This window comes from Miscanthus floridulus, unplaced genomic scaffold (assembly GCF_019320115.1).
Source record: "Miscanthus floridulus cultivar M001 unplaced genomic scaffold, ASM1932011v1 fs_748_1_2, whole genome shotgun sequence".
Lineage (NCBI taxonomy): Eukaryota > Viridiplantae > Streptophyta > Magnoliopsida > Poales > Poaceae > Miscanthus > Miscanthus floridulus.
The window spans coordinates 43,803-58,836 of record NW_027097215.1 but is presented as its reverse complement, the minus strand read 5'-3'; the positions used below and the strand labels follow the sequence as shown (position 1 = coordinate 58,836).

Sequence of the window (15,034 nt, the reverse complement as noted above, 5' to 3'; positions counted from 1 at the left end):
AAGCATTGCCATCATTATTGACGTGTCTTGCAGAATTTCTGTTAGAGCACACGAGATGTCCATCTCATGGACGAAGTGGCGGCTCCGTGTTGATGAAGACCAATGGTGATGTAATAATATTGGCGATGAATCTCGACGAAGACTTGGGCCTGTTATCGATGTATTCCTATGCAGGGTTGATGTATGTACCACCCCTTCAATCTTCTCTTCTCTATTCTTAGGGAAAATTGGATCCTTACCATCAAAAGAACGCATCTTTAGATATATACCATTAAAAGATTCAATTTTAGATATCTAACATCAAAAGGTTACAACGTTACATCTATATACCATTTGTTACTGTTCCATTACTTTGCACGTTGGTTTGACTAGTTCATTTTTTACCATGTTCCGATTTTGCCCTTGGAAAAGAAAGAACGCATCTTCTTAGTTCATACTGGTGCCGCTTCGTCGTCTCCTGCGGTCTTCGGCTCTTCGTGGAGAAAAACAAGCGTCGCGGCACACTCCCTGCCGCCGTCGCGCTCCTGGCGACGAGTGCTTCCACGCACCTCCACAGCACTGCTCCCCGTGACGCATCTCCCAGCAGCCGCGGCTTTCCCGGCGGTGTGCTCCCCAACGTCGACTACCTCCTCGCCTCCCCAGTTGTGCTCTCGGCGACGCACCCTAGCGTCGACTGCCTCATCTGTGCCTCCCTAGCAGTGGGTATTCTCATCATCATCTTCTTCTTCTTCTTCCTGCTATTTTTTTGTTGTTGTTCTAAACCCTAAATTTCCCCTTTCTTACACTGCTGAAAAATTGACCTGAAAATTGAGTTGTATGGATCCTGCTAAGGTTCCAGAAGGGTAACGACCTCTTTCTCTCCTTCCAAAACTCTAAAATTTGCAGCTATTATCACCTTAGGGTTTGGTAGTATAGTGAGCACATGACATAGGACTTTGCAAAGGGAATAAAATTAGTGATGCTAGAATTGTTGCTCGTTGATGTTGCAGGATTGATCCAAAGAGTGCGTGTAGAGTAGAGATCAATGTCAATGGTTACTTCACTGTGCGGGGTGGTAGAAAGGAGTATAATCGGGGCAGGACAGTAAGCTGGGTTGTTGATTCAGAAAAGTACACAATCATTGATCTGGAGAAAGATTTTGCTCCGTATTTTACATGGGACAGCGATCAACAGGCCAACTTCTGGGTAGTAACGGGGAATACTATGACATCCAAGTTGTCTTCAGATGTTCAGCTTCTTGATTTGTTAAGGGCATCAGAAATAGTGAAATTGTTTATGGTAGTGGGTACACGCGAGCAAAATATTACAGAGGAGGAGATGCCTGCTGTAGTTCACATAGGAGATGATGTGATTCCTACTGCAATGAACATAGGAGAGGAGGTGAACCCTACTGCAGTTGATAGTGATTTGGATGTACTAGATGGAGAGTTTACATGGGCAGAAGCACCTCAATATGGGGAAACAACAGGAGGGCCACAAATCCCCGAAGAGGAAGAGAAGGAGCATTTCATGACTGTTGGGTGTGATCCTACTGGAGATGATCTGGCTGGAGCAGATGAGGAGTGGAGGTATTTCAAGACTATTTCAGATGATGAGGTGCAGAAAAGAAAGAGGGCAAGAACTATTCTGGAAATTAGAGAATTTGATACTGAAACTGTTCTTGATGATGAGGCTACCATTCGTAATGATTTTTTTGTGCCTCATACATCACATGATAAGGAGAATCCAATCATTAAGGTGGGAGACACATTTATTGACAAGGATGCTTTTGTTTACAATATCAAACAATATGCCATCAAAAATCAGTTTGAGACTAGGCTTGAACATAGTGACAAAGAAAGGTATAGAGCAAGGTGTGCAGATAATAATTGCAATTGGAGAGTGTATGCAAAGAAACTACATGGCAGCAACACATTCATGGTGGTCAAGCTCTCCGGATTCGATGAGCACACTTGTCCCAATACAAGTAGTGGACGAGAGGCTTCAACAGCTTGGATATCTGAAAAGCTGAAAGATATTGTAAAGGAGGATCCCACTCTGCCTACAAAGAAATTACAGAGAAGACTAGAGAAACACTACGATATTGAATTGTCATATTTTAAAGTGTGGTCTGGAAAGAAGTCTGCAATGGATGATCTTCATGGTACTTGGGAGGACACCTTTGACATGCTATGGAGGTTCAAAGAAGCACTTGAAGAATGTTGCCCGGGAAGCATTGTTGAGATTGATTGCAAGAAGATTAATGGAGAAATGTACTTCTCAAGGATGTTTGTAGCAATTAGAGCATGTATTGATGGATTTCTCACTGGTTGCAGGCCATACCTTGGGGTTGATTCCACTCACCTAACTGGGAAGTATAAAGGGCAGCTAGCTGCAGCAACTGCAGTTGATGGACATAACTGGATGTATCCAGTTGCATATGGGATCTTTGGAAAAGAGACAAATTCCAATTGGACATGGTTCATGGCGCAGCTAAAAAGAGTAGTTGGAACACCCCCTGGGTTAACAATCCACACTGATGCATGTAAGGGGCTAGCATATGCTGTCAACAAAGTCTTTAAAGGTGACGCAGAGCATCGGGAATGTTTTAGGCACCTCATGGCTAATTTCAGAAAAAAATTCAAGGGTGACGTGCTCAAGTTTATGTGGCCTTGTGCATGGGCATGTACAGATCGTAGGTATGATACACTAATGGAGAAAATTGCAACAACTAGTCCTAAAGCAATTCCCTTTCTAAATACACATCATAAGCTGAAATGGAGCAGGTCCAAATTCTCCAAAGAATGCAAGGTTGATTATGTGAACAATAACATCTCTGAATGTTTCAACAATTAGATTAAAGATGACAAAGACCTTCCAGTTGCCGATCTGATGGATAAGATAAGGGAGAAAATAATGGGGAAGATTTACACAAGGCAAGTGATTGCTAGTAGACTGGAAGGATATATCCTTCCAAGTGTGTTACATGAGTTGAACATGAAGAGTCGTGGACTGCACTATGAAATCCAGAAGAGTGGTGCAATGTCAGGTGAGATACCAGGAATAACTAAAGAGGGGAAGAGTTGGAGAGTTGCTGTTGACATCCAGCAAATAACTTGTGGTTGTGGACAATGGCAGATTCTGGAAAACCCTGCACTCATGCAATAGCTCTATTTGGAAAAGTAAGGCAGCTTAACATTGAAAACTTTGTGGATGACTACTATTCACTAGAGAGGTTCAAGGCAGCCTACCACTTTGTGGTCACCCCAATGGGTGACAAGACTCAATGGCCAAAATTTGATCCTGGGTTTAAAATGATTCCTCCAAAGCTAGAAAGACCTGCTGGTAGACCAAGGAAGAAAAGAATTAAGGCTAGTGGAGAGGCAGGGAAAAGAGGCCCATATCAATGCAAAAGGTGTTTTCAGTTTGGACACATAGAGAAAGGTTGTAATGCTACTCAAGCTGAATTAGAACAAGAGCTTCCACCACCTCGTCCAAAAAATTCCAAAAGGAAAAGGTATTGTAAATTGTAAATTTGTAATATAAATGGTTGATACATGCTGAAATATGTTCCCAGCCTAACTTGTTTTGTGCCTCCTAGGAAATCCAAGTCTGAAATTGAGTCATCTGCTAATGATCCACAAGTGACTCCCAGACCAAGTGCAACAACAGCTAGCCTAGGTCCTATAACAAGAAGCATGTCTTCTCTTTCTCCAACTAGCCCAGGTCCTACAACAAGAAGCATGTCTTCTCTTTCTCCAACTAGTTCGTGTCCAAGAAGGATGGCATCCATCTCACCAGGAGGAATTAATAGGAGGATTATTATTAGCTAGAAAATGGTTGTGTTGAGTGTGTCAACACATGGTTGTGTTAAGTGTGGACATGGTTGCGTTGGCTGTGGTCTTTTGTGCAGCTCCATAGGTCTAACTTTTGCTGGAGCATCAACATGGCTGTGTTGGCTATGGTCTTTTGTGAACTCCATGAGTCTAACTTTTGTTGCCAACTACAAAAATCTGGTTGTATGCAACATAATGTTATATTATTGAAATGACAACCATATGAGATAATGGCCTTTTGTTAATACCACTCAAAAGTTGTGTTTATATGTTGCTGAGATGTTGTGTTTTTATCCTACTGAATTTTATTTACACATGCTCTCATAGACTGCAGCAAGATGGCCCCTAATATGCAAGGGCAAAATGGTCAGATATAACTTGGAGTTAACAGAACTAGTGAGCTACCAACGTCAATCATGTTTTAATGGTACATATCTAAAACTGAATCTTTTGATGGTATATATCTAAAGATGCGTTCTTTTGATGGTAAGGATCCAATTTTCCCCTATTCTTACCAATGATTATGCTAGCTATTTTTCAAGTTTACTCCGTTGCTTGTTTTGCAACAAATGCATTTGGAATGTATAGATTGTATGTCTTCGATTAGTGCCGACAACCTTTCTAAATTGTTTTACAATAATTTAGGACGTCGTCCTTGGGTTTTTTTTACTTCCTCCATCCCCAAATGAATCAATCCCTAAAATCCGTCAAAGTCAAACTATCTTAAGTTTGACTAACTTCATTGAACATGACCACACAAATGAAGATCAAATAAAGAAGCGACCCACTGGTCCTCTCTGTAAACTTAATCCATGCATCTTATCTTATCTTACTATTACTAATTAGAGGCCCCAATGGAGGCACCACATTAATTCTCACCAGACGCGCTAAGAAAAAAGATAAATCCTATAATCTCACAATAATCAGAAACATCTGGCCTTTGATTTGGTAGACTCTAATCATCATCACGAATAATGGCCATTGGATCTGTAATTTATTCAAAAATTACCCACCACTGCCATTATGAAAAATATATAAAGTAACCCCCTAATTTTGCATGTAAATTACCCACCTCTGCCATTACAAAAGATAATTCAAAATTACCCCCTAAATTTGCGTTTAAATTACCCACATTGGCCATTATGAAACCTAATTTAAAATAACCACCTAACATTACGTCTAAATTATCCAACTTTGTCATTAAGAAAGATAATTTAATCCTCGAACTTTGTATCTAAATTACCCACGAATACAATTATTAAAGATAATTTAAAATAACTCCTAAAGATTTTATAAATTATCTACCTTTATCTTTATGAAATATAACGCAAAGTAATATTCTAAGTTTGCATTTAACATATCCATATATGTCATTATGAAAGATAATATAAGGTATTTCTTACCTTAGTCATTATAAAAAAATAAACAAAATTCTTTGAATGTACACATAAATAGTAATCATGAAATAAAATAATTATGATGCATATATATATTTCTAATTCACAGACTTCTATAATCGTGAAATAAAATAATTATGATGCTATATTCCACCATGTACATCAATATCCATGAAGTACGATGCATATATATATTTCTAATTCACAGACTTCTATAATCGTGAAATAAAATAATTATGATGCTATATTCCACCATGTAATCAAATAGACATGTCTAAATTATGATAAATAATTATTTTAACAACTTATGAAACATGGAAAAAATGTTCACTTAACAAACCACGTCGAAATAACACTTTATATTTATACTCCTTGATAATAAATTTTATTAATTATTATTCTAAATATGTTTATATATTTTTACTAAAACATTATGTCATATCAATATTATTAATTTAATTTTATGCACTATGATACATAAATAATAATACACACAATTTATCCTATGATATAACAAATTCAACATGTTTAGTATCGGAATGCAAGCCGAGTTTCAACTTACGTGGAAAACAATACTACTAGGACCTAGACTCTTTTTAATAAACAATTGAATAAAAGATAAGGAATACTAGAATTGCTAACTAACATGTGAAAAATCGCAACAACTTGATTAAAAGTTAAAAGATAAACTATAGATTTACTATTTCACAAAAAGGGTTGTAACAAGAGTTTATATATCTTAAGACTAGATTTTGACTAAATACATATTACACTAGAGAAAAAAAATATAAATACTAGAAATTCTAACTACAGGTCCCACTGGAGCCTGCATGTTAATCATCATAAGACTTGATAAGAAAACAATAGATCCTAGAAATTCTCATAAAAATCATAAACATCTTACCATTAATTAGGTTAACCTAATCACCACTAATAATAATAATAATAGCTATTGGATCTATTCTATTTTCTAAATAATTATTCACTTTTGCTAATGTGTAAAGCAATATAAACTAACTCATGACTCTAATTTATATTGTCCACATATGTCGTTAAGAAAAATGATCTAAAGTAGACTTAAATTTGCATTACCGATGTTGTAACACCCCGATGTTACATTGTAATGTTTTGCTTAAACATTTCGTAAGCCTCTGGAATTATGTGCATATGTGTATGACATAAAGTATACCTCGATGTTCGGCACTTGAAACATTCGTACGAAACATGAGTCCGTGGTTACGTTTCATATAATATTGTGTAATCGCATTGTTCTGGGATCTAAAAGGGCTAAAGAACGTTTGGCTAGCGGCAATAAAACTAGGTGTGGTCGGACAAGGATAGCAGGCTAGTACCTCGAGTAGGCTGGGTTTGGATTCCGATGCAGAACCGTTCGTTTCAACGTCGTTCGCGTAAGTTTCAGAGGTGGTCGACGATGCCACTTTTGGCAAACTCTGTGGAACGATTCGCTTAAGAAGTAGCGTGATGTAATGACTGCAGTCGATAGCTTAATGAACCTTCTTGTGCATCGAGCAATTAGTTTAGCGATTGGAGCATTGCGTACAAGGTTTCTCACTGCTTTAAAAAGCATGCAAGACACCTGGCTTAGCCCTAGGCGCGGTCACCACCCGCTGTTGGCTTTCCAGCACCCACTGCCGCGCCCGGCTGCGCCCCACTGCTCCGTGCACGCGCACGGCCTGCGCGTCCTGGCCGCCCGCCCCGCTGCTGCTCGCCTGCCGCCACAGCTGGCTCGCCCTGCACGCCGAGGCACAGGCCACGTCTCCTTGCCGCCAGGACGTGACGCGCACGTCCTGCTCCGCACTGCCTTGGCCGAGAGCGCGTCGGGCCCACGCTACACACCGCCCGTCACCACGCCGGTTCTACGCCGTTGACATCGCTTTGGCTGCTTATGCGCTGGACGACAGTCTGCCCGCTGTCACCTCGCGTCGCACTCGCACTGTGTCCCTTGTCGGACGCTGCCCGCTGCATTGCCATGCCATTGCCTCGTCGGCTTGCTGCCACGCCATGCTGACTAGCACCTAGAGCCACGCCCTGCTGCTCCCCATGGGTGTGCACGTCAGTAATTGCATTGACGACCACCGTAGGTCCGAGCCAAGCTGCGCCATGACCTCCCTTATCTCCACTGTCTCCTTGGCCGCCAAGGCAATTCTCTTCAATTCGCCTTAACCGTAGCAGTAGACTCCAATTCGTCTTAGGCTCGGCTTCGTTAGGTATCTGGCTACGTCCCGTCCCCACCTTACTATGTATGTCCTTGCACAGGGCCAGAATTTCGTAATTCCGCGTCACTAGCTCCATAAGGCCGGGCGGACGCCCTCCAACGGCGAGTCAGCCACACAGTGCATTTCGTAGCGATTCAGTGCACCCACAGTCTCGCCGTATCCTCCTAAGCACCCCACGCACCTCAGCCGTAGCATCGCAGCAGGCCAGCCCCCACCGCCGCGGTAGTGCCACCATCGGGCACCGTCGCACCGCCGCAAGCGCACGTGGTCAGCTCTGTTCAGACCACCTCCGACCGAACCATCAATGTGAAGGTATCCGTGGGAACTCCCTGGTGCTCGCTAGCTCGTGTGCTGGCCTTGCCGTTGCTATTGCTTATGGGAACGCGCCCGCCTTTGCAGGTCAAGGGCCACCGTTGGGGAGGGAGTTCGTGACTGCGCCTCTGCTCGCCGTGTCGCCTCCAGTAGCTTCTACTTGTCGTCAAGGTACCTATCGACCCCTTATGTAGGCAGTAGAGGTTCGGGTGAGGCCGGCGTGATCACTCAGTGCCCGCGCCGTCGCGCCGGTGCGCGCCCTGGGGGCTAGGGACTTAGTCGCGGTGAAGATGTAGAAATGGGAGGGTGTAGCTGTAAAACGGTAAACTGAGGTAATAGTGCTCTGGTGCTTGCGGAGATTACCGAGTGCATCGGGGGTGTCCGTGCATATTTGCCGACGCGCACAGGCCTTTCCCCGTCGCGGGCTGTTGGCCGGCTGGGCCACGCCTCCACGTGGGCAGCGCGGCAGCCTACTGTCGTGCGCGAGCGGGATGGCGCGCTGGGCCGAGCCGCGCGCTTGTGGGCCAACGTAAGAGGATTTGGTTTTCTTATTTTCCTGAGAATAGAAATGTTTATTTATTTTCCGTTATGAACCCAACTTTGATAAATCGTAGTAAATTGCATGGTTGTCCAAAAATAGTAAAACTAAGTTTGTTAGGTTCGCAAAAATACCATCTATCAGTTAGTGTAGTTAGGTCATAGCTAGCTGTTATGATTATAGGCTCATAAATTCTAATTAGAAGACTTAGCATTATGTAGATTAATGTTTGTAGGAATTCTTGTGGCAAATCAGTAATAGTTTTAGCTTTAGAAATTTTACAGTATGTTCACTAGGATATTATGTACTTGCTGTAAAATTGGTAGCCATCGAGCGAGTTGCTTAATAGCGTAGTTATTATCCTTGCTGTAATGTATGTATCGTAAATTGGCATCAGGAGTAGGAATATTCGTAGTCGCTGTAAGAATGTATGTCACGATCATACTTGTTAGTGGTGCTGGTACGTAGCTTAGACTTTAGTGAGTAGATATCACTTAGCAGTTTAATAGAGGTACTTTTGCATTGAGAGTTGTTGTTGCCGCAGTGTTAATCATTGCATCATCATTTCATGTAGATCACGAATAGGTAGACTTTGTACCCGCCTGCGAGCCAGAGTACGACGAGGTGATCGAGGAGTACGAGGAGGAGCTCTTCGCACAGGAGGGAGCCCAGGAGCCTGTTGGTATTGACCTTACTGACCTGGCACCTGCCCAAGGCAAGCCCCGGTGCATAACCTCTATTTTTAAATGATCACTGAATATATTTATATGATATGCATTTACGTTACAGGCATTTTATGGAAACTACATGCATAAATATATCCACCAAGAGTCCTACTAGTATAGGTCGAGTAGCTGCTATGCTCAGGAGGTCGGTAGTGTGAGTAACCTGCCGTTACTCGCAAATAGGTGATTAAACTATGATATCATGATGAAATAATGGAAAGGAAAATGGTGACCAGACAGGGATGTGGATTTGGTACTGGTGGGTGTGAGGGGTTGTGTCCTGCGGCCATAGGGCATAGCCCGGTTACACTTTTTCTCTATCTGTGTCGATTAAGGACGGGTCGTTGCATATGACTCTAGGCAAGTCACAGACTATTGTCCCGAGCACATACTTGGGTATGGGCACAGGGAAGACTTGCTGCTCTCTTGTCGTGGATCCGGCTCTTTCCGGACCGACTGATGGGAAGAGGAGGTCGTGGAGGTCCTTGCACCGCACTGAGTCCAGGACTCAGGGGCAGGGGTTTGGAGTCCAAGTTTGGACGGGGACCTAGACACCCGGGACAGGAGAGTGGTGGGTTAGTCCTGCTTGTGCCTGGGGTACAAGCGGGGTGTGTGTCTTCAGGGCACCCAGCTGGGCACATTGATTTGCGAATCGTCGGGTTATCCGGTACGGCTTGTCTGCGGTTTAGCACCGTAGTAAGAACTAGAAGTGAAAAAAGGAGAAGGAACAGTATGGATTGCTCAACTCTTGCTTGAAAGTAGAACAGGTGCTTATATAGATTGTCTAGATAAAAACTTAATACGGCTGATGATAATAATGTATCAATAAGGACTAACTATTAGTATTGCTTTTTGCTAAAAGAAAATCAGTAACCATAGAGCCTAGCATATTCCTTGGAGTCGGGAAAGTATTCCCACTGGTCGGATAAATCTTGCGAGTACATTGTATACTCAAGGTTTATTTACCCCTGTTGCAGGTGATGCTTGAGTACCTTGTGTGGAGGATTCTTCTGGTGGGCTCAGACGGAATCCTCGTTATCTTATCGTTAGATGTTATCTTTTAATATTCCGCTGTTTATCGTTCCGCACTCTGTATTTGGTATTGTAATAATGTACTTTTTAAGAAACTCTAATGTATGAAATGGACTTGTGTTGTAACTCGTTCTCATTGTTGGATCCTTGGGAAAAATGTGGATCTTTCGGGTTCTCCCTCGGGGTGTGCCCGACGAACACCGCTCGCTGTAGTTGCTTTCGGGGTGCTTAGTGTCTGGTGGAAGACGAGCGCCTCCGTAAGTACACTATTTCGGGCGGTTCTGCCACAAATGTTCTCTTTTTATGATCCATAATTTACATAACTCAACTTTCGTCTCATTATTAGAAAAATTAATTACCCCCACAAATATAAATCTAAATTATCAACATCTCCTATTACAAAAAATTATTTAGATAACAAACAGAGCATATATATATTTCTACATTACCCACCTCTATCAATATTAGTATAGCAAGATTTGATTAGAGTAAATATATGTGTCGTGCCAACATTCATGAGTAATAAAATATATATGTTATGTTTCATCCCATAAAAAATAATTTCTTAACAACTCATGTACTAATGATACTAACAAATTATTTAAAAACATATAACCATAACTATAATTTATATAGACGGTTACTTTAGATATATTTCTGTATTTTTACTAAAATGTTTGACATGTCCATATTGATAGTATAACCATAACTCCAAATATGATTCCTTGATAGGAAAATTTAATCATCTTGAGAAGTAGAGAGCACTGGTGCTATATTTTCCTAACCCTTTAAGAATACTTTAGAATAAAATGTCAATCAATATAAGGTATAAGTATTAAAATTCTCTTGAGGTTAGCATAGCTACCCCTGTTTGAGATCTCATTTCAAGTTCTATGATTTATCTTAAGTGATATGGTAGATGTTTCAAATAATGGCTTATGCTATTGTAGTACTTAAGAACATACTCTATGGCCTGAAATCCTTATTTTAAAAAGTGTAAAACGGAGAGTTAATGAAAGATACAATAAGAACAATAGTTTCAACTTAACTTGAGAAAAAAAATCCATAGAAGTTGATAAGAATAAAATTTGAAAAATCAAAATTTAGATTTATGGCTTCATAAGATACATGATGCAACAAGAGCCACCATGATTAATGATAAGGTTTCAAAGTAACTGCATATTTAAAATATATAGGAGGTGTCATGCAAAGGAAAAATATGAATATATGGATAATATATATATATATATATATATATATATATATATATATATATATATATATTAGTTCCTTGAAAAAAATAGTAGTTAATAAGTTTATGATAACTAGATAAGACTACAGAGTATCTACTATGTATATTATGTTAGAAAATAAACAAAGATAAAAACATACAGTTTAATATAAGTAATTCTTTATTAATCTGATATACTCCCTCTATTACAAATTACAAGACATCTTGAGTTTTCTAAATACATACTTTTGTTGTACACTTAGATGTATTGCCCAGATACATAGTAAGAAAGATATATCTAGAAAAATCAAAATATCTTATAATTTAGAACGAAGAAATTATTAAACAGTATCTACTACTTATATCTCATAAAATTCTAACCCGTGCGATAGCATGGGTTGATGGACCAGTACATATAATTACGGGAGATTCAAGAACATACAACTCATGAGATTTGGACTTAAAACTGCATACATACTCTGGGCAGAGGATTGCAATGCTGGGTGTTCTCGATCGGGCACCTTCTAGTTCGCTTCATCAGCGCGTGCACCACCGCGTTTAGCCGCTGCTCGGCGAACAATGGCCAGGCCACCATCGTTTTCACGGCATGCAACACAGCCCATGCAGCATAGCCCATCAACGTTTCCACGGCATGTAGCACAGCCCATTAACGGTCTTGAGCGGTGGGATGCTGTGCAGCACGACTGCATAGAATTTTTTTCCGTGGCAGAAAAAAAATTATATGCAGTCGTACTGCACAGTACCTCCATGCAGCACCGCTCCATTGCCATCCATTCATCCTCATCGATGGTGGATATTAATCGCCTTGATATTTTCAACACAGGTATAAATGATTGTCTTCCAGACTGGTTTTGCGGGACCGTTTCAAAGACCATTTATTTGGACATCTCCAACAATTAAATCCACGGAAGGTTGCCAGCAAATATGGAACACATGTTCGTACAACAACTCTTACTTGGTTCAAACCAATTAACTGGTCCAATTCCTCCCATGCCAATTAGCCTGACCATGTTGGACTTGTCAAGAAACCTTTTTTTCATTAGGACCTTTGCAGTAAATCTTGAAGCTCCTTACCAGTGATTATGCTTGCTATTTTTCTAGTTTACACCATTGCTTGTTTTCCAACAAGTGCATTTGTAATGTATTGTATGTCTTCGTTTAGTGCCGACAACCTTTCTAAAAAGTTTTGCAATGATTTACGGCATCATCCTTGGGTTTTTTGTACTGTTTATTTTTGCAATGTTTTACACTACCCTAGATCGACACATCATTGCCGGTTCAAAACCCCCTTTCACTGCCAGATTTTGAATCGTCACAACCAAATTGACAGTGATGGAGGGTTCACATCACTATCGGTTTTTTAAGCAGCAGTGATAATGAACTTCACTGCTTGTTCATTACCCAAGCTGGCAGTGTTCTGTTGAGCCAACACTGCCGATTCGTGGTACCAACCGATAGTGTTGAGGAAAACAACATAGTCGGTTCATCACCCGAGCAGGCAGTGTTGTTCCTGTGATCACTTCCAGTTCAGGGCTCCAACCGGTAGTGTTGATTTGGGCAACACTGCCGGCTCAGTACTTGAGCCAGCAGTGCTATTCCTATCATCACTGCCAGTTTTTTGGTGAACAAAAAATAAAAATTAGAGACTTAATCATGAACAATAATTATAGCTCCAAACAATAAGTTTGGTCATCAAAATTGAAATCAGTAGCCCTATTGAAAAAAAAAACTCTACACTAGTCCATACAAAACTAAAGCATTACATATATCCAATCATCAAAACCACCATGTAATTTGCTAGGAATTATAATGTGTTCATACAGACACCAACCATTTGGAAGATGGATTCACCATGATTTGAATGCCTTCCTAAAGATCCAATTGAAAATTGCTCTCTAAATGGAGAAATGACTAGAATGAGAAGCAATCGAGCCATCAAAACAATTGAAAAACTACAATTTCAAAGGAGTGGATGATTGTTACTAACCTTAAAGCAAGAAGATCATGCCCATGCTTGAAAATCCAAGACCTTCATTGAGCATTTTGGTGAAGAATAGCCGCAACAATGGAGGGAGAGTTGGGGAACGACACCTCCTTGGCCGAGTGTGCTCGGGATGGGAGGAAGGAGGGAGAAGGACGTAGGCTTTGTAGTGTGCACAACACCACTGCTGGTTCAAACCAAAAGCCGATAGTGATAGCACAACACCATTGTCGGTTCAAGCCACGAACCGACAGTGACACTGTCAGTTCTAGCCACCAACCGGTAATGATATTGACCTTCACTACCGGTTTTTGGGGACCCATAATCATTTTCCGATTTGAAGCTAACCGGTACTGAAGAGTTATCACTACCAATTCACTAGCAACCGGCAGTAATGGACCAGCAGTGAAGGTTGAATCTGTAGTAGAGTCAGGCTGTCATCCTTGATCTTTTCTACCTAGAAGAATAATACATTATTTTGGCGGTAAAATAATCTATGACAACACATGTTCTATGGACATATTCAAACGATTAACATGACCGACACAAATGAAGATCAAATAAACATCGTGAATCTCTCAAAACCATCACATGTAAGAAGTGAGCGCACTGGTTCTTTCTAGTAACTTAAGCCGTGCATACATATCTTACTTCTTACTATTGCTGATTAGAGATCTCAGCGGAGGCACCGTATTAATTCTCACAAGATACGCTACGAAAAGAGAAAAATTCAAGAAATTCATCTGGCCTTTAATTTGATAGACTCTATTCATCATCACCAATAATCAGAAATGTCTTGAACCCTCCACATGTAGTAAGAAGCAAGTGCACTGGTCCTTTCTAGAAACCTAATCCATGCATGCATACATATAATTAACTAATTAAGGGAGGTTCAACAGCATGGACACTGAACAATGAAAAAAAACTTGACCCGCAGGGGTAAGACAGCCCCGGGCATTATGTTTAAGAAAAACACCTTCTCACATAGGTCGAAAAAACTTGACCCGTAGCAATACCGTAGCACGGAGCCGTTTTGGATTTCGAGGCAGAAAATGAACTGAGAAGAGGAGCCGGTGGAGCCACGATTTCGAGCTTCTCCGGCTCCGTGCTACAGTGTCAGAGCCGGAGCCGGGAGAAGCCCCTCCAAACGGGCTCTTAGACTACCTCTTGGAAGCTCTCACAACCATTGAAGTGTCACCATTTTGTAACTCCTACTACCTTGGGCTCAAGAGCACAATTCATCACCCTCGACTAGACATAGAGCCAGTATAAATCTCGAGTCCCTCTAGTGCTAAGCCATTCAAACATATGCACAATCACAAATTTACTAGTCGACGGTATGAAACACCGACAAGAATTGACTGCATTGACCTTGTGCGTTTCGCCATGTCATACTACACGCTGCACATTGGGATGGTACAATGTGTCATCTATATACAAGTGATCTTGATTTTGTGGTTATCTTTTGTCTGCGTGCTAGCATAACGTATCGTGTTGCTTAACATCGGGAGCATGCATCGGTGGACACCCAACAAGGACACGAGGTTGCGTTTTGGCAACTGACACCACAAGATGGCTGCCACGCCTTTGGGAAATTGTCTTTCTTGCTTGATCATTTGATTAATATATTTATGATTGCATATTTTGTGCTTGTTATGTGATATTTACCTTTTCTATACTAGCATAGGCTCAACGTTCTAAACGCTTGGTAGGATACGGTTAATAGAGAGCACTAGAAAAAGACA

The 15,034-nt window shown here is 41.1% G+C and overlaps 1 pseudogene; it reads left to right on the top strand.

Annotated features, from left to right (window-relative positions):
- The first annotated feature begins 816 nt into the window (after positions 1–816).
- LOC136532959 (uncharacterized) lies at positions 817–3,622 on the top strand (annotated as a pseudogene).
- The last annotated feature ends 11,412 nt before the right edge of the window (positions 3,623–15,034 follow it).